The following is a 25,483-nucleotide window of genomic DNA, read 5'->3' as shown; positions in this document are numbered from 1 at the left end:
ATAATAATAATAATCTTTATTTATATAGCGCCAACATATTCCACAGCGCTTTACAGTTTAATAGTTTCAAACACAACAGTCATAAGTAACAACGTTAACAATACAATAATTAAAGCACAATAAGATGACCCTGCTTGTGAGAGCTTACAATCTACAATGAGATGGGGGAGATACAAAGCACAGGTGTGTATTTACAATGTTGTATTTACAATGATGGTCCAGCCATCTTCAGGGGGTGGGGGGTAGATGGAGATAGTGAATGGGCTACACACACACAAACATAAAATGACTTTGATTAGTGAACGTGGTAGGCCGCTCTGAACAAATGTGTTTTGAGCGAGCGCCTAAAACTATGCAAATTGTGGATGGTCCTAATATCTTGGGGTAGAGCATTGCAGAGGATTGGCGCAGCACGGGAGAAGTCTTGGAGTCGGAATTGGGAGGTACGGATTAGTGCAGAGGTTAGTCAAAAGCCATTTGCAGAGCGCAGTGGTCTGTTAGGTCAATAGACAGAAATGAGGGAGGAGATGTAAGGGGGTGCTGCACTGTGGAGAGCTTTGTGGGTGAGAACAAGTACTTTGAATTTGATATGATCTAGCATACCAGAGGAGAGAGAAATGGGGTTCCCCCGAATCCCTGGTACCTCCACCATTCCCAGATCCATCTGCTCTGTCCCCTGGCCCTCCACATCAGCTTCCTGGAAGAAAATGGCAGGTGCATGTGCAGTGCGCCCATCGGGATCTGCTGGCTGGTACCCGGCAACAATAAGAGATTTTTCCTATGGGTTCATTTTGATCACTGTTACAGACCCTATGACAGTGATCAAAAAATTTTTTTTAGTAAACCAACCCCTTAGGTAAAAATATATATATTTTTTTTATTTTTTTCCCCATTTTTTGCAGTTAGGGTTTGGTTTAGGGTTAGGGATAGAGTTGGGGGTTTAAGCTGGGGTTAGGGTTGTGTTGGGGTTAAGGTTGCAGTTAGGGTTGTGGTTAAGGTTGTGCTGTGGTTAGGGTTGTGTTGGGGTTAGCGTTAGGGTTGGGGTTAGGGTTGTGGTTAAGGTTAGGGCCGTGTTGAGGTTAGGGTTTGGTTTAGTGCTGTGTTAGGGTTGAGGTAGATTTTGGGGGCTCCAATGTGACATGGTGCCTGCCATCGATACCAGCCAATTTTGCATTCAAAAAGTCAAATGTGCTCCCTCCCTTCTGAGCCGTACCATGCGCCCAAACAGTGGATTTCTCCCACATATGGGTTAATGGTGTACTCAGGAGAAATTGCACAACACATTTTGTGGTCCATTTTCTCCTGATAGCCTTGTGAAAATAAAAAAAGTTTGGGTCTAAAGTAATTTTTTTGTGAAAAAATGTAAATGCTAATTTTTTCCTTCCACATTGCTTTAGTTCTTGTGAAGCACCTGAAGAGTTAATAAAATTCTTGAATGTGGTTTTGAGCACCTTGAGGCGTGCAGTTTTTAAAATAGTGTCACTTTTGGGTATTTTCTGTCACATTGACTCCCCAAACTCACTTCAAATGTGATGTGGTCCGTAAAAAATGGTTTTGTAAATTTTGTTGGAAAAGTGAGAAATCGCTGGTCAACTTTTAACACTTATAACTTCATAACAAAGAAAACAATGTTTCCAAAACTGTGCTGATGTAAAATAGACATGTGGGAAATATTATTTATTAACTATTTTGTGTGACATAACACTCTGACTTAAGGGCATAAAATAAAATTTTGAAAATTGCCAAATTTCAGTTTTTTTTTTTTTTTTTTTAATAAATAAACGCAAGTATTATCGAAGAAATTTTACCACTAACATGAAGTACAGTATGTCACGAAAATTGTTTCTCAGAATTAGTGGGATACGTTGAAGTGTTCCAGAGCTATAACCTCATAAAGTGACAGTGATAAGAATTGTAAAAAAAATTGGCTTGGTTAATAACCAAGGTCAAAATTTGCTCGATCACTAAGATGTTAACTTTGCAGGAAAAAAATAAACAAAATGTTTGGGCAAAATAGGCATAGTCCTTATGGGGTTGAATGTATTAACTAAATATTCATTAGGTTAGGCTTGTGTAGAGTTTCTAATGAATAGCTTGTGCTCTGTAGCAGCCTGTATGTAGCACAGCCAGATTCACATATTCTTGTAGTACCAAAGTACTATAGATCAGAAGGATAAAGGTTCCCCACCATCTTTAACTTTCAATGATGACTGATGTCATGGACAGTAGTGCCCATTTTTCAAGCACCTTCTTTTCAGTGCAGCTTTCCTCACAGACTGCACAGCAGACCAGTCCACAAAATGATGACTGTAGGAGGAGCATGTGACCATGGACAGGTCTGGTCACATGTTCCTCCATCAGCAGCCATATTGAGAACATTACACCTGTGTAGTCTGTAAGGAAGGCTGTACTGACAAGTCCAGGAGGAGTTGTAATACTTGTATATTAGTAAGTGATACAAAATCATGTACTCAACACCTTGCTAAAATTTTGTTTGTTAAAAGCATGTATTTTTTTTTACAAAATCATTGTTAGAATTGGGTTTGAAACATTTTGCACTGTTTGGCTCAGGCTTTTTGCTTTGCGGACTGCGGAATAAGGTAACAAACAATTAGCCTGCCTGATCGTTTTGGGGAAAAAGTTTGTAACTCTTAGCTAGTGTACAGTTTAGAGAAAGCAAATGTTGCAAACTTTGTAATGAAACCCAAATGCAAAAATTATTTTTAGCCCGAAAACACACACAACAAAATGCCCCCCAAAAGAGCCTGTAGATGTTTTTATGTTGAAAAGACCATTATGACAAAAAAGGGTTAGTCCAAAGTAGGCAATCCATTAAAAGAAAAACCAAGAATATTAAGCCAATTAACTTCTGCCCATTGAATTAGTGTGCCTTAGATTGCACTTACAAATATTATAATGTTGTGACATCAGTTTGGGTGACGGTCACCACTTTCCTAATAGCATAACAGTGGCTTTACACTGAGGCAGTATAAGTAAAGCTAATTTATAGAAACCTGCCCCGAGCAAAGTAAATGCGTGCATGTGCTGCCTGAGCAACTTGTTCTTAATATGTCACAGAAATCTTTGGGTGATGTGCAGCATATAGCCCTTGACAAAAAATTGAATTTAGTATTTTTTCATTTATTTAGCCAAATATGGCCTCCATCAAAGTGGGACAGAGAAGCGCTTGAAGCAATTATGCTCCCCAATTAGCATAGATGTAGTGACCCGCTTGGCACCACACCTCATTGTAATGCATGCTGTCTTACACAATCAGGTTGAGATGGTTGAATTTTTTTTCTCCTAGTATGGAATTTATACATAGCAGATTTTACTGTTTTACCACACACTATAATACTCCTATGTGAGGAGTGTTTATTCTACTCAAGCTATTAAACCAATTTTTAGCTTGGTTCAATCTTTCTTTTTAGTGAATATCAATTTTTAATACTAAATTATTTCTATGTTCAATCCTGTGCTGCTGAGTTTATAGAATATACCATTTTAAAGGTTAGAGCTCCATTTTATCTACAGAGCTCTAAATGATGTGCATTGACGTAAAGTTAAAAAATTCTACTTCCTGAAGTTACCACTAGAGGGAGCTCAATAACTCCAGCTTTATTAGCTCCTTGACTTAAAATGAGGTACATGTATGTGTGCGGTCACCGAGTCGGCATCTGTCTCTAACGGCAGTGGTCTAAGCTGAGGTCCGATTGCTGTTACTTAGTCTGTGACATTGGCATTTAATTGGAGCGGTTCAGTCATCCAGAAAGCTACCCATGATGTGTTCACAGTATACTGAATAGCATTGCCTACTAAAGGCCCTCGTTGACGGCATCTTTACATTCATCTAAACCTCAGCAAGGAGCTAAAGATAAGCCAAAGGCTTTATGAGATATGGAAATTTTATATAATATAAGCAATCAAATGATCACAGGTTAAATCCCTTAAGAAAACTAAAAAATGAAAAAAGTTTTGAATAATGTATACCGTATTTTCCGGCGTATAAGACGACTTTTTAACCCCCGAAAATCTTCTTAAAAGTCGGGGGTCGTCTTATACGCCGGGAATCGACTTGTACGCCGGTGTATATGGTGGGTGGGGAGGGGGAGTGATCCTGATGACGAGGGGGCGTCTCACAGGAAAGTGAGTAATCCCCATTACCTTATCCTAGCGGTGCAGCGTGGGGGTGTCAGTGCTGGGAGCGGCGGCGGCTGCTGTGTTCTGGTGCGGCGGCTCCTCTTCTGTGTGGGGCCTCTGTGCTGTGAGGTGGCGGCGGCAGCGGCGTATCTTTATCCAGTTGGGGCTCCTCCGGCATCTCCTTAGCCCTGGAGGCCCCGCCGCAACTCCATCGGTGCAATGTGGTGGCCTCCGGGAAAATGGCCGCTGCTCAGATTCAGATCTCGTGTCCCGAGATTTCGGGACGAGATCTGAATCTGAGCAGCGGCCATTTTCCCGGAGGCCACCGCATCGCACCTATTGAGCTGCCTCCGGGAAAATGGCCGCTGCATTGCACTCATGGAGTTGCGGCGGGGCCTCCAGGGCTAAGGAGATGCCGGAGGAGCCCCAACTGGATAAAGATATGCCGCCGCCACCGCCACCGCACAGCACAGAGGCCCCACACAGAAGAGGAGCCGCCGCACCAGAGCACAGCAGCCGCCGCACCAGAACACAGCAGCCGCCGCCACTCCCAGCACTGAGACCCCCACGCTGCACCGCTACGATAAGGTAATGGGGGATACTCACTTTCCTGTGAGACGCCCCCTCGTCATCAGGATCACTCCCTCCCCCCCCCAAAAGGCACATATTCACCGGCCCTATAAGACGACATAGGGTGTATAAGAAGACCCCCGACTTTTAAGAAGATTTTATATTTTAACTGGTAAAGTTGGGGGGTCGTCTTATACGCCCAGTCGTCTTATACGCCGGAAAATACGGTAAATAAAAACTCTTTATATATATTTATAATTTAAAATTTGAGTCACCTCTCTTTTCTTACATTAAAAAAAACATATTTGGTTTCTCTTCTCAACATCTGTAAAAGTCCAGTCTATCAAAATATGAAATTTATGACCCAAACGGTAAACACTAGGATTAATGAGCTCAAAGGATATAGGATATCTATGTAATACTTACTATTTTAATATACAATTAATGCTCAAAAATGATCATTCACTTTAGGCATCACTCAGACTTCTGTTTTCATGTAAGTGTTCTGTGAGTGTTTTTCATGGATAGAACACAACACGTACCAATATAGGCCGTGGAGATGTTCACAGGTCTGTGTTTTTTTTTCAGACCGTGTGTCCACAGAACAATCACTGAGAAATGTCTGTTTGAAGTGTCCGAGGGCAAGGCCGCCCATGCATATCCATGATCTGGCCCAGCAAAACCTCCACACTCAGATTCCATCTTAACAAACGTATCTTTACTGTTATACATTTTCTTAACACAGCAGAACACAATAATAGACAGTACAAAGTATGCTTATTCACAGAAATAACGTGTAATAACAAACTATCCCTCACTGTCCCTATCCACACGTTACCAGTTCCTTTGCTCCAAGAGGTTATCTTCCCACGTCGCAGGCCTGTCGGTCACAGCAGGGAGACGCTCCAGCAGAAGAGAAAAAAAAGGAATTAAACAAAACTTTGTCTCTCAGGTCCAGACTGTAGTCCTTGGGGTTCAGCAGGTAAGGGTGGAATGTTCGGCCTCTCAACAGAGGACCCGCTTACAATTCATGAGCTCCAGGATCTGTGAAGATGTCACCGTTGAGTGCTCCGCAGTGTGGGAGCTGGGAACAATCTGGATGTCAGCTTCCACGCTAGAGGGGTAATCCAGGCAATCTTCTATATCGCATCTACAGGAGGACGCCAGCACACACAGACCTCTCTCTGCACCGACTGGTTTCCCGGGCTCTTTCTCTTCTCCCTCCCCTTCCTGTTCACATGACATGACAGGGGGGAGTTTAGCCAATACAGTTTGTTTCTCTGAAATCACATTCGGCATAGGTATAACTTCTGGCCACATGGGGGCAGTGTCTGTCACAGATTCTATGTCAATGACAACGGAACAGCCACAGCCGGCCAGCTCACCACATGTTTGTGATTGAAATCTTGGATCAAAACATTGATATACTATACTTTGTAGTGATGATGTTATAACTGCAGGTTGACGTGCTCCTCTTTTCTCTACGTCTGGTATTGTTAGTATTCCTGGTTGTATTTATTGCTTTAATTTTTGCATCCACTTTCTGTTATTAAATTGCCTTGTGAAAACTTATATGCTCTTTTTTTTACTAAGTTATACATCTTTTGTGGGTCCTAGGTTTCATATTGATTTGTGCATGAAGGGGGAGTGTGTCAGTTGTCCAGGTTTAGCCCCACGGGTATCAAGCTCTCTTTTTAATTGTTTTGAAATATTTGGTCCTGCATGTGCAGTTTTGAATAAAGCGTATTTCTTTTGATTTCATCTTATACTTTGTGCAGTGTATTCTTTATATTTGTGACCTAATTACAAACCGTATTTTCTCTTGTCTGTCACGACTTCAGAGCACATCACCGCTGCAGCCAATCACTGGGCATATAGCTACACTGCACTGCAGTGTATAAATGGTAGAGGTATAAAACACATGTACAACAACAGTGCAGCTGGAGTACATAGTAACCAAACTAGACAGTTCTCAATGGTACAAAAGGGGATGTTCTCCAGCATTAAAGGAAAGTATTTAAAATTTAGCCTTTAATCATGAGGGATTAAAAAATTTGGAGAATGGGCACATATTAAAAAAGAAAACCCATAATTCTTATGCATTTCAGGTAGAAAATCCTTAATCATAGCTAAGACATGCATTGCAAAGAGCTTAAAAGCTGAGCATAATAAACTATTTAATCTAAGGACAACTCACCCTAAGAATAGGTAACCATGTGCCCTGAGGGTATTTTGCCCGACTTCCTCACTTTTAAATCCAACTCAACTAGAGCTTTCACCAGTTCAAATATTGTCATTTGTTGCTCTTATTTCCCACTGCTCCTCTAACTATTCCGCTTTTTTCTAAAATCCGCCATACCTTTCCATACATATGAACCTTTTTATTTAGTGCAAAATGTTATTTTCTTTATTAAGAGGGTGTGTATCGCAGGGTAATAATGCAGAGTATGCTAAAGATCCACCCCAGAGGATCTTGTGAGCCACATCCCTTTGTAAAGACCATAAAAACTAACACCAAATAAAAAGGTCCATATTTCTGGAATTATATGGCAGAATAAAAAACAAAACAAAACAGAAAACATCTGAATACACCTAGTAACAATGGGACTAAAAATAAGAGCAAAAACTTGTCACATTTCACCTGGTCACAGGTCCTCTTTAAATTTAGGCTGGAATCACACAAACCCTCTCTATTTTTTGCAGTATATACCGTAAGTCTTTTTTTCACACATCATTATTTTTTTTTGTCTTCACAAAAAGGTCCATTTTTTTTTTATCAGTGTGCTGTATACATTTTTCATTCCTTTTTGGGCCATTTGTCCGTTTTTACTATCCACTTGTCAGACCTTTTCTCTCACATGCAAAAAAAAAGAAAGCGAAGATGCCCAAGCCTGGTATTTGAATGGGAGAGTCCTGTCCACAAATCAGATCAGAGCAGGACGTTTCTTATGTTTTGAAGCAGACTATAAGTCATAAAAAAACTTGACATATGAATAGCCCCGTAGAATATAATGTGTCAGTGGGCTGTCAGTGGGAAACACTGCCACCACGCATATAGTATGACAAACACTGATGTGTGAATTGATGTTTTTCACATAATTTTTAAGTAAAAAAAACGGTGAGAACAGATGCTAAATCTATAGTAAAATATTGTACAGTTTAGAGTTTTAGTTTTTTTTTTTATAGCAGGTCACCAAAGTTTTAAAGCATAAAAAGTAGTAGCACAAAGAAACTTAATAAAATGTTCTTGCATTACACAACGCTAGGAGAACTGTCATACTTATAGAAATGCATCCAGTTGCACAATTTGTTGGACGTTTATTTTCCTGCCACATACCATGTTTGGGTTTTATCTGCTATTTGGGAGTTAGATTGAACATTGTATTTTTTTTCCCCATCAGTAATATCAATGGGTATTGAAGAGTCAATTAGTAATTAATATTCACTGGTTGTTAGGGGTCAAGTTCCCACCTCTGGACAGGGGGAATCTTGAGCCATCTCATCTGCGGTCTCCCATTCTTCTCCAGCCACGGTGGAGCCTGCTCAGCAGAGACGTCAGCTCCAGCGTCTGGCTCAGCCTGATACTATGCGGATGGTTTTGGCTGCTTTCCCAGGCTCAGCCATTGTAGCCAGTACTGGTCAGCGGTGAGCAGACGTCTCTGGGACTAAGTCCTGCTTTTTCCCTTCTGAGAATGCCCAAGGTAAGATCTCTCATTGGAGGTCAGGGGTCACATGCTCAGGTACTGCTGCAGCTCCCATTGGTCCTCTAGGAAGGTCCTGAAGTTGCTCTGGTATTGTAGCAGCTTCCAATGGTCCTCTAGGAAGGTCCTGAAGCTGCTGAAGCTATAAAAGGTTTGCATGGCCACACGTCCATGCGCTAGTATCACTTCATGTTATGAGCTTGCTAATTGTGGTTGCGCCTGTATGATTGTATTCAGGGACCCGTCTGAAATAAGCCCCTAGAATACCGGCACCTCGGGTGAGGAGTTTGTATGATTGTATTCAGGTACCTGGCTGAAATATGCCCCTAGAATACCGGCACCTCCGGTGAGGAGTTTTTGTGTGCTTCTCTGTGTGCGTGACCACTGACTGCCATCAGCTCAGCAGTTAGCTGTGTTCCCCTGTAACACTAACAGGGCACAGCGTGTTCTTTTCTGTGTGACTCAGTGAAGTAACTAAGTTAATTTATACCGCCATATAGTGCCGTCATTTTCTAGCAGCAGGTTGTCTCCTGCACGGTGGACCCCAGGCTGCGAACGCACCAATTATAACATCCATATTAACTTGGTGCGTTCCGCCAGTCCTCACATAATACTAGCGCCAGGGTCTGGCTAGAAAATGGCGGACGATCAGCGTCTACAGTGGTACATCCAGCAGCTGGAGGGTAGGTTGGCGGCTCTTGAGCGCACAACCTCAGCTGTGGATGTTACCTGTTCAGGCTGCTAGTGTAGCTGCAGCCAGTTTGTCCTCTGCCACCCCTGCTCCAAATTTATCCCGTCTCCCACTACCAGACAAGTTTGCTGGTGACAGTGAGCTATATCGAGGATTCGTGAGCCTGTGCACCATACATCTTGAGCTTCTGGCTGCACGTATTCCTACGGAACGGGCTAAGGTGAGATTTATCGTATCCCTTTTGTCGGGCAGGGCGTTGGAATGGGCTACGTCACTGTGGGAGCGTGATGATCACGTGGTGCAGAGTGCTCCTTGCTTTCTGGACACTTTGAAACAGGTCTTTTTAGGACCTCCCGTCACCCACGATACGGCGCTCCAACTGTTGGCAATTACACAGGGTTCGTCCATGGTCAGCCAGTTCGCCGTCCAATTCCGGACTCTGGCATCAGAGCTGGAGTGGCCAGATAAAGTCCTTATTCCGGTGTTCTGGAAAGGACTGGCAGACCATGTGAAGGATGCCTTGGCCATCAGGGAGATTCCTGCCACACTGGAGGAGCTCATTACTATCTCTACCCGCATTGACCTCCGTTTTAATTAGCGGAGGTAAGAGCGGACCCAGTGTAGGCAGAGGTTCCGGTTGGCTTCTACCTTCCCCAGTCCTCTGGAATCTCCTGTTCAGGCGTCTGACGCCCATGAGGTCATGGAGGTTTCTCGAGCGGGACCCAAGTCCCGGGCTGCTCGAGTACCTGTGGTTTGTAATATTTGCCAACAGTTAGGACATTATGCCAATAAATGTCCTCAGCGGTCGGGAAAATGATCTCATCTAGTAACCATTAGAGGAGGTTCACTAGACACAGTGGCATTTTCCTCCAAGTTGTCCTTTAAAGGGACAATCACTTTAGGCTCTTCCACTCTCACAGTCGAGCTTTGTGTGGACTCTGGGGCGGAGGGGAATTTTATGTCCTCTGCCTTCGCCCAACACCATGCCATACCCCTGGTGATGCTCGCCAGGCCAGTGACTGTTCGTGTGGTAAATGGGTCAACACTGCCCACACAAATTACACATCAGTCCATCCCTTTCACATTATCTATGTCTCCTTTCCATCAGGAGATTATCTCCCTGCTTGTCCTTCCCGAGGGGATGGATGAGAGTCTACCTGGGATGCCCTAGTTACGTTTTCACTCTCCTCTTATAGAGTGATCCTCAGGGAGAATTTTGGGTTGGAGCGAATCTTGTAAGGGCAGATGTGTGAGGGAGTCCGTTCAGGTTTCCACTACAGAGATACCCACAGATCTCACTTCCCTACCCAAGTTCTATTGGTCCTATGCAGACGTGTTCTCCAAGAAGGCTGCAGAGACCCTTCCACCTCACCGCCCATATGACTGTCCTATTAACCTCATGCCTGGAGCTGAACCTCCTCGGGGATGGGTCTATCCCCTCTCTCTTCCGGAGATGGAGGCTATGTCCCAATACATCCAGGAGAATTTGGCAAGGGGGTTCATTAGGAAGTCAGTGTCACCTTCAGAGGCGGGGTTCTTCTTCGTGCAGAAGAAGAACTGAGAACTACGTCCATGCACAGATTATAGGGGTCTTAACGCCATCACAGTTAAGAATAAGTACCCGTTGCCCCTGATATCTGAGCTCTTCGATAGGCTACGGGGAGCAAGGGTATTTACCAAATTAGACCTGCAGGGTGCTTATAACCTGATTCGCATCTGTGAGGGGGATGAATGGAAGATGGCTTTTAACACCAGGGATGGGCATTATGAATATCTGGTGATGCCCTTTGGGCTCTGTAATGCCCCAGCCATTTTCCAAGACTTTGTGAATGACGTCTTCCGGGATATGCTCTCCACATCTGTCGTAGTCTATCTGGATGATATATTCATCTACTCTCCAGATATTGACTCCCAGCGGAGAGAGGTTCACAAGGTCTTCGACCTCTTACGGGCAAATTCTCTTTATGCCAAGTTGGAGAAATGTGTGTTTGAGCAGGAGTCCTTGCCTTTCCTTGGTTATATCATCTCTGCCCAGGGATTGGCTATGGATCCTGCCAAACTAAAGGCTGTGATGGACTGGCAGGAACCTCATTCTCTCAAAGTGGTGCAGCGTTTTATGGGGTTCATTAATTATTACCGTCAGTTCATTCCACATTTCTCGACTTTGGTAGCTCCCCTGGTAGCCCTCACCAAGAAGGGAGCAAATCCCAAGTTGTTGTCGGAGGAAGTCTCCAAGCCCTTCTTCTCTATAAAATCTCATTTTGCTAGCACTCCCATCCTACATCGCCCCGATGTAGATAAGCCGTTCATAATGGAGGTGTATGCCTCATCTGTTGGTGCTGGTGCAGTCCTTTTCCAAAAGGATGCTCAAGGTCAGAAGTATCTCTGATTCTTCTTTTCCAAGACCTTCACACCAGCAGAGAGGAATTATTCCATCGGGGACAGGGAGTTGCTAGCTATGAAGTGGGCTTTCTCTGAGTGGAGACATGTTCTGGAAGGGGCTTGCTTTCCCTTCCAAGTCTTCACCGACCACAAAAATTTGGTGTACCTACAAGCAGCTCAACAGCTAAATTCTCGCCAAGCCAGATGGTCCTTATTCTTCTCCTGGTTCCATTTTACTCTCCATTATCTCTCTGGGGAGAAGAACATTCGTGCTGACGCTCTCTTTCGCTCCGTTGTGTCTTCTGTGGAGGAGGAAGAGGAGCCTCGGCTTCTAGTTCCTTCTGAGAGCCTGAGAACCGTGGCTCCGGTTTCGCTAGAATCGGTGCCTCCGGGCAAGACGTTTGTACCTACTAATTTGCGACTGGAGGTTCTCTTTTGGGCTCATTCGTCTAGGGTGGGTGGACATTTTGGGACCAAGAGGACATCTGAGCTGTTGGTGAGGACGTACTGGTGGCCACATATGGCCCGTGACATCGGAGACTATGTTCGGGCGTGTGTCTCCTGCACCAAAAATAAGTCTCTTCGACAACGGCCGTCTGGGTTACTCTATCCCCTGCCGGTGGCTGACAGGCCCTGGGAGATGGTCAGGATGGACTTTGTGGTGGGCTTACCCAAGCCTCGTGGTTGCACCATCATTTGGGTAATCACCGACCATTTTTCTAAAATGGTGCACCTGGTGCTGCTTTCACGGTTACCTTCTGCATGGGCCTTGGCAGCGTTGTTTATAAGACACATTTTCCGCCTACACGGTATGCCTGACAAAGTTGCCAGTGACCGGGGTCCCCAGTTTGCATCTCGGTTCTGGAGAGAGCTTGTCGTTTACTCAGCATTGAGTTAAATCTAACTTCAGCATATCATCCCGAGACAAATGGATTGGTAGAGAGGACCAATCAGACCTTGGTCATATATTTGCGACATTTCGTTTCTGCCAGGCAGGATGACTGGGCATCCTTGCTACCGTGGGCATAGTTTGCGCTTAATAACGCCGTAGCTGACTCCACTGGTCAGACTCCTTTCCTCCTTAATTATGGTCAGCATCCGCAGGTTCCTGTGCCTATGTCCGTGTCTTCTGCCGACTCCAGGGTGGCAGACTGGGCTGTGGAGGCACGGGACATTTGGGACCACACTCAGGATGCCATATGAGCCTCCAAGGAGAGAATGAGGTCCTTTGCCGATGCACATCGGAGCCCTGCTCCGACCTTTGCTTCTGGCGACTTAGTGTGGCTCTCCGCCCGTAACATCAGGCTGCGAGTTGAGTCCGCTAAGTTTGCTCCTCGCTACTTGGGACCTTTCAAGGCCTCGAGCAGGTTAACCCTGTGGTCTACCGTCTGGTCCTTCCTCCATGCCTAGGTATCACCGACACCTTTCATGTGTCCCTCTTAAAACCCGTACACATGTCCCGGTTTTCCGAATCATCTGCCGGGACATCGGGTTCGTCTTTGGACAATTACGAGGTGAACGCTATCTTGGGGTGCAAGGTGGTACGTGGTAAAAAGTTTTATTTGGTGGACTGGAAGGGTTATAGCCCAGAGGACAGGTCCGGGGAGCCTGTTGAGAATATTCAAGCTCCGCTACTCATTGCTGCCTTCGAGCGTAGCTAGGCCCAAGGAGGGGGGTAATGTTAGGGATTGAGTTCCCGCCTCTGCACAGGGGGAATCTCGAGCCATCTCCTCTGCGGTCTCCCATTCTTCTCCAGCCACAGTGGAGCCTGCTTAGCGGAGACATTGGTCCCAGCATCTGGCTCAGCCTGATACTGTGCGGATGGTTTCAGTTGCTTTCCCAGGCTCAGCCATTGTAGCCAGTACTGGTCAGCAGTGAGCAGACATCTCTGGGACTAAGTCCTGCTTTTTCCCTTCTGAGCATGCCCAAGGTAAGACCTCTCATTGGAGGTCAGGGGTCACATGCTCAGGTACTGCTGCAGCTCCCATTGGTCCTCTAGGAAGGTCCCGAAGTTGCTGTGGTATTGTAGCAGCTTCCATTGGTCCTCTAGGAAGGTCCTGAAGCTGCTGCAGCTATAAAAGGTTTGCATGGCCGCACGGCCATGCGCTAGTATCACTTCATGTTATGAGCTTGCTAATTGTGGTTGCGCCTGTATGATTGTATTCAGGGACCCGTCTGAAATAAGCCCCTAGAATACCGGCACCTCGGGTGAGGAGTTTGTATGATTGTATTCAGGTACCTGGCTGAAATATGCCCCTAGAATACCGGCACCTCCGGTGAGGAGTTTTTGTGTGCTTCTCTGTGTGCGTGACCACTGACTGCCATCAGCTCAGCAGTTAGCTGTGTTCCCCTGTAACACTAACAGGGCACAGCGTGTTCTTTTCTGTGTGACTCAGTGAAGTAACTGAGTTCACTTATACCGCCATATAGTGCTGTCATTTTCTAGCAGCAGGTTGTCTCCTGCACGGTAGACCCCAGGCTCCGTACGCACCAATTGTAACATCCATATTAACTCGGTGCGTTCCACCAGTCCTCACTCTGGTACAAACATTTTTAGAGCATATCTCCATTTTGGCCTGTATTTTTTTTACTGATAGAAAGAACTCAATTTTCACTGTTGATCTGATTTGCAAATGAACTTTATGGTCCATTAGCACAAAGCGTTCACCAATAAATGCTTTCCTGGCAGCAATATTATTCCGTTTATTGAGATTCAAGTTGACACCAAAGAACGGAAGGATAAAACTATGCATCCATATCCAAACATAGCAGATTATTCAGATTTCAAAGTATCATTGAACAATCTTTGATGACCAATGATTTTTTTTAGTGTTTCCCCTTAGCTTATTTATATGGGTAAAATTATTATTACAACCACTTATAAATTATTCATAAATTATAATCACGTCTTAGCTGGCCTTAGGGTATATGTACGTATATTGTTAAGTCAAATTCTTCCTGGAATCCATTTTAAAAAGCGGTGTAAAACTGCTGCAAATAAATTAACATAATGCACAGCCATGTAAAAATGATATTGTTGTGCACATATTGTCTTTCATTACCGCTTCTAACCACTTCAGGGTTCGGAAACTGTGAAGGGGTTAAAAGAAGTAGCATGTGCAGTCAATGGGCAGCTTCTGCTAGGAGGCTGCTGGCTAGTTATAGTATGAAGAACAGATACATACCACAAAAAGAACAAAAAACTTCCAGTGAAGCCAATTCAGGAGTGTCCGTTTATTTATAGTCTTCATGAGTATAGGCTTTCCGTGCATACATTTGGGCATTTCTAACATTATAACAAATAGCTGAATTCAAACTTAGATAATAAGAAAAGACACACTATGTTTACCCAGCTTACTCATGCCCCTCATGGCCGAGGCTCTCCCCACCCAAGTATGAGAACTGCAAAGAAAATATGAAGCCATGACGCTTGGGTCGGGAGACTGGCCATCCAATCTAAGCAGTGCTCTCTGATCTCAGTCCAATTTATACGGCTGTCTGAGAGCGCCCCTTCAGTGTATTGTCATGAGAATTACAGTCGTATGTAAAAGTTTTGGCACCCCTGGTCAAGATTACTGTTATTCTGAACAGTTAAGCAAGTTGTAGATTAAATGATCTGTAAAAGAGCTAACATTAAATTTGACACATTTCTATTGTATTTTAGGCAAAAAAAATTATTTTTTTTTCATTTTAAAAAATACAAAAAGGAAAATGGGCCAGAGCAAAAGTTTGAACACCCTTGGAGATGTGTGTGGTCAGATAACTTTGACCAAGATTTCAGACCTTAATTAGCCTGTTAGGGTTATGGCTTGTTCACTATAATCGTTAGGAAAAGCCAGGTGATGCAAATTTCCCATCTTTATAAAAGCCCAGCCTCCATTAACCTTGTGCCAAAAACAGCAGCCATGGGTTCTTCTAAGCAGCTGCCTAGTATTCTGAAAATGAAAATAGTGGAGGCCCACAAAGCTGGAAAAGTCTATAAGAAGAGAGCAAAGAGTTTTCAAGTTGCCCTTTCCTCTGTCTGAAATGTATTTAAGAAATGTCAGTTAACAAGCACATTTGAAGTCAAGATAAGGTCTAGGAGACTGAGCAAAATTTCAGTGAGAGCTGCTCATTGGATTGCTAGAGAGGCAAATCAGAACCCCCGCTTGAATGCAAAAGACCTTGGGAAAGATTTAGCAGACTCTCGAGTTGTGCTACATTGTTCTACTGATCAGAGACACCTGCACAAATATGGACTTCATGGAAGAGTCATCAGAGGAAAACATCTCCTGCGTCCTCACCATAAAATTCAGCATCAGAGGCATGCAAAAGAACATCTACACAAGGCTGATGCATTTTGGAAACAAGTCCTGTGGTTCAATTAGGTTAAAATAGAAGTCTTTGTCCACAATGATCAGAGGTATGTGTGGAGAAAAAAGGCATATAATTTAAGGAAAAGAACATCTCGCCAACTATTTAGTATGGGGGTGAATCTATCATGTTTTGGGGTTGTGTTTTATCCAATGGCACATGGAACATTTCATGGGTTGAGGGAAGAATGGATTAAATTAAATTTCAACAAATTCTTGATGCAAACATAACACCATCTGTAAAAAAGCTGAAGTTGAAAAAAGGATGGTGTCTACAAATGGATAAATATACTAAACACAAACTAAAGTGCAAACTGAAGGTTTTGCAAAGGCCTTCACAGTCCCATGATCTGAAAATCATTGACAATTTGTGGCTAGACTTCAAAATAACAGTGCATGGAAGACGACCCAGTAATCTCACAGAACTCTAAGAATTTTCCAAAGAAGAATGGATGCAAATCCCTCAAACAAGAATTGAAAGACTCTTGTCTGGCTTCAAAAAGTGTTTACAAGCTGTGATACTTGAAAAAGGGGGTGCTACTAGGTACTAACCATGCAGGGTGCCCAAACATGTGTAATGGCCCATTTTCCTGTTTGTAGTTTTTAAAACATAAAAGATGAAAATTATTTATTTTTGTTGCCGAAAATACTAAGGAAATGTGTCATCTTTAACTTTAGCTCTTTTAGAAATGATTTAATCTTCAACTTACTTAACTGTTCACAATAACAGTAATTTTGAACAGGGGTGTCAAAACTTTTAAATGCCACTGTACCACACCATGAGAGATTTGGTAGGCCTGAAGACATTAATTGCTTTCTTGCTCTAACAGTGCAATCACTGTTAGACATCATATTCACATTTTAGGAATTCCTCCTCAGGATAGAATATTTCTACGTATATGGCTCCCAACAGAGTCTGTATGACAGAACACAGAACCTCTGCAGCTCCATCCTGAGGCCCCATTTACAGGTTCATGTTTTAATTACATGTTATATGCATGTTTTACTCATTATACCATTCTTTTTATGCATACTATATGCTCATAAACAAAAATGAAGAGATGGCTAATTTAAAACTGATTTATGGACCAAAATCACTTATTCAAGTCAATAGGTCTATGATAAAACAGGCAGCACAAGGATGCCTTCTTTGTTGCACAGGGGTAAATGTAGACTGTGTACCAGGGTGAGCTCCCCAGGATACAGGAAAGCTGTTAACAAGGAAAGCAGCCAACACCAAACATGCTAAATGAACTTTTACTGACAAATTTAGATTAAATTAATTTAACTCACACACACCTAGCCAAGACTGACCAGGACCACTGCTATAATTTACCTAATCATTAGTGATGAGCGAGGGTACTCGTTGCTCGGGTTTTCCCGAGCATGCTAGGGTGATCTCTGAGTATTTGTTAGTGTTCGGAGATTAAGTTTTCATCACTGCAGCTGAATGATTTACAACTACTGCCCAGCCTGAGTACATGTGGGGGTTGCCTGGTTGCTAGGGAATCCTCACATAATCAAGCTGTCTAATAGCTGTAAATCATTCAGCTGCGATGATGAAAACTTAATCTTCAAACATCACCTGAGCGATCACCTGAGCGTGCTTGGAAAAACCCAAGCAACGAGTACACTTGCTCATCACTACTAATCATGCATCCGTCTAGTGTGGTCACTGGGCATCTACCTGAGACTCTGGAACAATCAAATGAATGTCAGGGGTGGCCTATTGGTACAGGTAAATTCACATAAAGAATTATTTATATACCATGGTGTTTACTTTAAGAACCACGTGAACACAATGGGGCTTCTGTCCGGAACATCTCTTTATACTCCAGTAGATTCCGCTGTACTGCTGTGGTCTCTGTAAGGCACTAGTGGCTCAGGAAGAGTCTGCTGTACACTGGTGCTATCAAGTGCCTGTATCTGCCTGTCTGAGTTTTGCGCCAAAATAACTGTGTGCTTGTGCACGCTTCCACGCTGATCCCTGCAGTGGGCATGAGTTACCGACCTGGATATGGTCGCTGTAACGCTGCAAAGTTTCCATCCGCCAGGCGTGCGTGAGTCTCCAGCCAGCATTTGGTACCACTGCTGACTTGCTGGAGGGCCATCCAACTGTGTCTCTGATACCGCCTCACGGGGATTTTGGCTCTGCTCTCTCCTGCTGAAGTTGTTGTGAGATATGGGAAAATTATATCTAATTGATATCATTTTGATATCTGATGGAGTTCCCTATCAGATACAGTTTGGCCCAAAAATACTTGCTCCAAACTCAGCCCCCACCTTTGGCATTCCCCCCAGGCCAAAAGGGAAGTCAAATACACCTCAAACAATGGGACCTCATTATCCAGTAAAAGCACTTCCTTGGACAGGGCAAACAAATGGCTTTTTTTCAATTAGCTCAAGCAAATAGGCCTTTGAAACTCTCTCCAGGGGGCCAAAAGGCATAGACCCTGTGCCCCCCCAGCACCAAGTGTGAACTCATGTGCAGTTACCAGCCAATTGGCTTCCTTTGTTGGACTGAGGCTGACACTCAGATGTATTGGCACCGCAGATGCCAGCACAAGGCTCTGAGATGTTGAATCTAGAAAATAACCTATAATAAATGAGTGCAATATCTCTGAACCTAGTCGAACCCATAATTGCAATCTGCATTCCTTTCCCCACAAGCGCATACCATGCAGCCACCTCTAGAACTCTGTGCTATTGAGTTATAAAGCATAGCTACCAGGTATTAAATATGATAGCCGTATTTGGTCTCTGCACAGATAAAATCCAGCAGAACCCAGTGGTGCCGCCGCCATCCCATTTAGAGCTTCAGGCGGAAAGTTATGGGCATCCACGGTTCTAGCCGGAAAACCATGCTTTCACATATGGGAGGAGAGAGGCTGCACAGCCCAGGGGTTGGTGCAGCGTGTGGAAGGTTAGCAGCCTAGGGGATAATAGGCAGCTCCTCATTTTGGACTTAGTTTTTTCTACTGGCAGGAGGCCCATTAGCTGATGTGGCCAGAGAATTACGTAACAAAGATTTGGACCTGTGACTCATCAGCGTCTCCCTGTGGTCACATGCTACATAACACGGTAATTGTATTCTATCTGTACCCTACCCTTGTACTACACTCCTGACTGTATACTTGTATATTTGTTCTTGTATATATATATATATATATATATATATATATATATATATATATATATATATATATATATACCTGTATCTTTCTAGTGCGCCTTTCATTGATTAAATATAAGATTAATCTTGGGCTGCTCTTTTATCTCAATTCATGAATCTCCATGTCCGCCCGCTCGGTTGGTTATTATACTCTACCCTGCGGTTGGTTTCTGACCTGATATAAGCCTGTGGTCGGCTGGGGCTTATCTCTAGCTAGGAACAGGTGGCAGTATACCATACTGTGTTTGTGAGGAACTCTGACAGTGACGGCCAGGAGGTATATATATATATATATATATATATATATATATATATATATATATATATCCCCAGCGTGGACTGGTAATATATATCCCCCCTCACTGGGAGCTCGCACCTATAAGGGAAGCCTTTACGGTGACTATTTGCCCTCGGTGCAGGTCCCTGCCTGACCTGGGGTAAACGGTGGTGCCACAGAGTTGATCCCTGCTGGGTCATTCTCTCCCCTCCCCAGAGGTGAATGAACTCGACACACCCCTTCCCCTTTGCGATCCGTCACAGTTGTCAATGCAAACTTCTTTCCTGTCTGTGGAATTGTAACAGGACAGTATACTTGGTTATCCAGTGTATTCTTTATCTCCCTAGTACACATGGCTCTGTGGATGGCGCTGGATGGAGATGCAATATGCCCTCCCTCTTCTAACGTTCACCTTCTTCTTTCCAAGTTGGCCACGATTTGCTCTTTCCTGTGATGCACTTCCTCCTATTTGTTTGCACCCCCTTCCCCCCGGGCTCCGTCTGGTGCTGCCAAAGGGCAGGCCAAACCAGCAGAACAGAGTCTTTTTAACATGGCACAAGTTTTTGCTACAGAGGAGCTGTTTTTATGTCTCCTCACTGAACTGGATATATATATATACATATATATATATACTCACTGAACTGGGTATATATATGTATATATATATATATATATATATATATATATATATATAGTGGTCCCCTGTGGCTGGTGGTTAGTACTGCTGTCAATTGTGTTATTAATGTCCATGTTATTGAAGCAGAACATCAGCTGTTAATCGAATGTTAGTGTAATGCAAACGGTTAATGGTGGGTGAGGGTCAATGGCATATTCCCCAGCACCTCACATAAACCCAGACAGAAGAAGACCCCTGTACAAGAACAATATATTTTCCCTTTGCAGTACAAAAGCTCATCGTAATGCACCACTTTAGGCTTCTGTGACAAAAAGCTTCTTGCCGATTTAAAGGTGGAAATGGCCCACCTTATATGTGGCCCTACTATGCAGGTGCACAGTTTGCACCAATGGAAAGTCAGCCCCCGGTGTTGCCCATTTTTCATTATTCATGGTACATCTGATTTTTTTGTGTATGCAATATGGGCCAAAAATGGAGGAAGGTCAAAGCTAGTATTCTGATATTAAATGGTCAATATTAAAATCATATGCAAAAAAAATTTGATGTGTGAATGAGGCCTAGCATATTTGTAAACTCTAGGTAAACAATTTATTTTCTTTTTCAGAATTTATTGCCACGATGACAAGTTGTAAAATGAAGTGGCTACAAAAGTTTCAAAGCAGAGATCAGGTATTTATTGGATAATAAAATAGCTCACATGATCTGCTTTTCAGAAGCTGAAGGTTATGGCAGCCTGTATTGGGTGATGTGTGGAAGCAGAGAGGCTGTTGTAATGCACTCCTCTGACTCCTTCATTCTCAGAATACAGGCTGCTGAAAAGGACTCGTATCCTGCTAATGGCACCTGCTGTCATGCTTTAACATATCAGCCAAATGGAGCGCTACTTACCATAAAACTAGCCAGCTAGTGGTGCAAATAGTAACCAATCAAATGCCTTGTTCCATTTTTAACCCTGCCTGTGCAGACCTGACAATTTTTTATGCATGAAGCTTTATGTATTGTGGCAGTAGAGGTTACCTATAGACACTGTATGTATTTGTAGTAATATCGACAGTATCTAGAATAATTTTTAGTTCATTACTTCCAACGCTTATGTCATGTATAAAGTTGGAACTTTCTTGACAATTTGTTCTTATTTCTCATTTAACTCTGTATGATGTTTTCATTCCGATATTTTTTTTGTTTTTTCAGATGAACATTGGAAGATATCTTGGAACCCATTGTGCAAAGTGGCATTTGTCATTGCTGGGTAATGCATGAAAAAACTAAATTTTCCTGTTCAGGAGCAGATTAACCGACCAGTCACAGATGATCCTCCAATGGGTCCGAAAGATTAAGCAGAAAACATCCACATTTGGAGGTGACTGTAAAGACAATCACTTGTCACTAGAGTCTATTCTACCAGATAACCGATCCATTATTGGTGATATTTCCTACGTGTACAAACAGCAGCGATTATATTGCAATAATTATGGTGTGCACATTGACTGTATAGATAGAGGATGGACCCAAGGAGACCCGACTGATGCTGCTCGTTTGGTAGATATTTATGGTAGTAGAAAATAATGTGCTTACAAACAGCATTGATCTGAATGGTATGAAAATGAGTGACAGTGTGCCATAAAGAAATGTCAGTTTATAGTTTGTTTCTAAGTAACAATGAGGAGAGGAATTATTAATGGCGGGGATTGGAATTCACAGCTGAAATGTATTGGGCACTGACAAAATATTCAAAAAATCTGTAGCTGGAGTGTGGCTATTACATTTATTGTTATCACATATATTACATATATTGTTGTGAATCACCGGGATAAGACAAAACTTTGATCCCTGCAGTTAACAATGTCAGTGCTGTAATGGCAATGATCATGTGAATCAAAACTCATCCTCACCTTAGATGTATGGGAGGAAGAGCGTGGAACTTGGATCCACTGTTCAAATGACTGCATGAGGTTCAATATAACAATAAAAGTGGCGAACAACCAAAACAACGCTGTATGAAAAGAGTTGATAATCTGTAATATATTTCTTAAACATTTTTATTCCTAAAAAAATTACACTGAACATTACAGCTTCGAAAAATCACATCATGGAAAGTCAGCCCTAGGGGCTTCAATTATAAGCAATTCCCTTATGCTTATTACTTGAATTGTTCCCTTTGGATTCTGTGAACAGGAAGGACGACCATTGGGGATATGAATTTCTTCCCACTGAGGTTCTGTTCTCATATTCACTGGGGCTTCAAACAGCCAATGTTTTTGCTGGTGGTGCCAGAAGGGGACAGGATTGGGAATTTTCCTGTCCCATAGAGTATGCCCTCATTCAGGTTCATCTAGCTGTGCAGTACGACAATGATGTTATTACTGGAATATATTGTGCTCCAAATATGCCAATTGTCCTCCCAATGTAACACCCACATTACTGTGTGCATTTCTGCAGGAATTCACTGACATCTGATAAATGCTGACACTTGAGAATGATTGGATCCTACCACAAGGTATTTGTCAGATTAATAAGACTTGTCAATCAAGCAAACTGAAGTTTAATATGGTCATTGTCTATCTATCTATCTATCTATCTATCTATCTATCTATCTATCATATATCTATCTATGATCTACAGTATCTATCTGTCTATCATATATCTATCTCATATCTATCTATCTATCTATCTATCTATCTATCTATCTATCTATCTATCTATCTATCTATCTATCTATCTCTATCTATCGGTATATCATATATTTATCTCATATCTATCTAATCTATCTATGTATATATCTATCTATCATCTATCTCATATCTACCTATCACATATCTATATATGTATCTAGCTATCTATCTATCTCATATCCATACAGATCGACATCATCAATATCTGTTTTTACATTTCTGAGAAGCACACAGCATATACTACAAGCTTGTATTTTGTTAAGGAAGCGCTTCCTTCAAAGTTTTTATCCTCTTAATATATTGCAATCATCATATTATATAGCACGGTGCACTTACAATTGCTCATTTTGCCTTTCTGCCCAGCTAATTCTTCTCTTTACTCTGCTTTATGTAGAAACAGGAAGTATCTTAGGCATGCACTTATCATTCCCCTCTTCAACACATGACCCAGCTGCTCCAAATCTCCCCATGTAACAAGGACCTTTGCAATGACATATGAATCATACAGGGAAAATGATTCAGCTAGTCAATTTTTTTGTTTCAATAGATTTTTATTTATTTTTCCAAAAAGAAAAAAAACACTATTTTTTTAAGAACAATAACAAGCTGTGAATGTGGAATATCACTTCTATCTTTTAAGTATATCTTCTCTCAATATTTTACTATACTTTATATGTATTATTTATTGTAATGGGAGAGATAGGCGGGGAAGGGCAAGGAGGGGTGTTAGAAGGGTAAAGGAATGGGTATATCCAAATCTAGGATAAAAACAGAAGTAAATGCTGTATAGTCCATTTTGTCAAAAAACAAACAAAAAAAGCAATAAAATTATTTATCTGTTTAAACAGTTATAATCATACTACTATCTATTATTATTAATTATACCAACTTTATATCCACCAATAATACACAATATATTTACTTCTAATTATGTTTCCAATAATTCTACATTTAATAAAACAAATTCTTGTATTCCAAGCCTACATTTCTTTTGTAATTGTTAATTCTCCCATTGCAAAGGATGGATCCTTGTCAGCCAACCGAGGACGTCTCATACTGATTTTTTTTTCCTTTTTCCCTTTCTCTTTCCTTCCCTCCTGTGATTAGAGGGGACTAGGTGAATGGTGTTGTGAATTCTTTATTCTAGGGGGCCCAATTTTTTAAGTATTTGGGAAATCTATTGTGTCTTATGGCGTGGTTAAATTTGTACACATTATGTATGCTATTCTTTCTACAGCTAGTCAGTTTTTAACCTCTTCACCCCCAAACCTATTTTCACCTTCGTGACCGGGCCAATTTTTATAATTCTGACCACTGTCACTTTATGAGGTAATAACTGTGGAACGCTTCTTGGGATCCCACTGATTCTGAGATTGTTTTTTTCGTGACATACTGTACTCCATGATAGTGGTAAACTTTGTTCAATATTAGAGTTATGTCAGACAACATAGTTAATAAATAACATTTCTCACATGTCTACTTCAGCACAATTTTTGAAACATTTTTTTGTTAGGAAGATAGAAGGGTTATAAGTTTATCAGCAATTTCTGATTTTTCCAACAAAATTTACAAAACCTTTTTTTAGGGACCACCTCACATTTGAAGTGACTTTGAGGGGCCTATATGACAGATAGTACCCAAAAGTCACACCATTCTAAATACTGCACCCCTCAAAACCACAAGTTTATTAACATTTCAGGTACTTCACAGAAATTAACTCCTTCAAGTCGCGGCCCTTTTTCGTTTTTGCGTTTTCGTTTTTCACTCCCCTCCTTCCCAGAGCCATAACTTTTTGATTTTTCCGTCAATATGGCCATGTGAGGGCTTATTTTTTGCGGGACGAGTTGTACTTTTGAACGACACCATTGGTTTTACCATGTCTCTTACTAGAAAACGGGAAAAAAATTCCAAGTGCGGTGAAATTGCAAAAAAAGTGCAATCCCACACTTGTTTTTTGTTTGGCTTTTTTGCTAGGTTCACTAAATGCTAAAACTGACCTGCCATTGTGATTCTCTAGGTCATTACAAGTTCATAGCCACCTAATATGTCTAGGTTATTTTTTATCCAAGTGGTGAAAAAAAATTCAAAACTTTGCTTAAAAAAAAAAAAAAGTGCCATTTTCCGATACTTGTAGCGTCTCCATTTTTCGTGATCTGGGGTCGGGTGAGGGCTTATTTTTTGCGTGCCGAGATGACGTTTTTAATATTAATCGCCCGTTATTGCATTTTAATGCAATGTCGCGGTGACCAAAAAAACGTAATTCTGGCGTTTTGAATTTTTTTCTCACTACGCTGTTTAGCGATCAGGTTAATGCTTTTTTTATTGATAGATCGGGCAATTCTGAACACGGCGATACCAAATATGTGTAGGTTTGAATTTTTTTTATAGTTTTATTTAGGATGGGGCGAAAGGGGGGTGATTTAAACTTTTATGTTTTTTACATTTTTTTCATATTTTTAAAACCTTTTTTTTTTTACCTGTGCCATGCTTCAATAGCATCCATGGGAGGCTAGAAGCTGGCACAACTCGATTGGCTCTGCTACATAGCAGCAATCATCAGATCGCTGCTATGTAGCTGAAATGCAGGTGTGCTGTGAGTGCCGACCACAGGGGGGCGCTCACAGCAGGCCGGCATCAGTAACCATAGAGGTCTCAAGGACCTCTATGGTAACCATCCTGATGCATCGCCAACCCCCGACCATGTGACGGGGGTCGGCGATGACGTCATTTCTGGCCGCCCGGCCGGATGCGGCAGTTAAATGCCGCTGTCTGCGTTTGACAGCGGCATTTAACAGGTTAATAGCGGCGGGTGAATAGCGATTTCACCCGCCGCTATTGCGCGCGCATGTCAGCTGTACAAAACAGCTGACATATCGCGACTTTGATGTG

General features: G+C 42.3%; 1 long non-coding RNA gene across 1 annotated transcript in view; it reads left to right on the top strand.

Annotated features, from left to right (window-relative positions):
* Nucleotides 1-25,483, top strand: part of LOC143807515 (uncharacterized) — an 83,980-nt gene that overhangs the window by 25,895 nt on the left and 32,602 nt on the right. Inside the window, exons 4-6 of the long non-coding RNA XR_013221754.1 lie at nt 20,527-20,591; nt 21,114-21,282; nt 22,362-22,419. This is a non-coding gene — a long non-coding RNA (uncharacterized LOC143807515). The remainder of the gene's footprint in view (nt 1-20,526; nt 20,592-21,113; nt 21,283-22,361; nt 22,420-25,483) is intronic.

The sequence above is a fragment of the Ranitomeya variabilis genome, chromosome 1 (assembly GCF_051348905.1).
Source record: "Ranitomeya variabilis isolate aRanVar5 chromosome 1, aRanVar5.hap1, whole genome shotgun sequence".
NCBI classification, from domain to species: domain Eukaryota; kingdom Metazoa; phylum Chordata; class Amphibia; order Anura; family Dendrobatidae; genus Ranitomeya; species Ranitomeya variabilis.
Note: the sequence above shows the minus strand (reverse complement) of the source record. Positions and strands in the feature narration are given on the sequence as shown.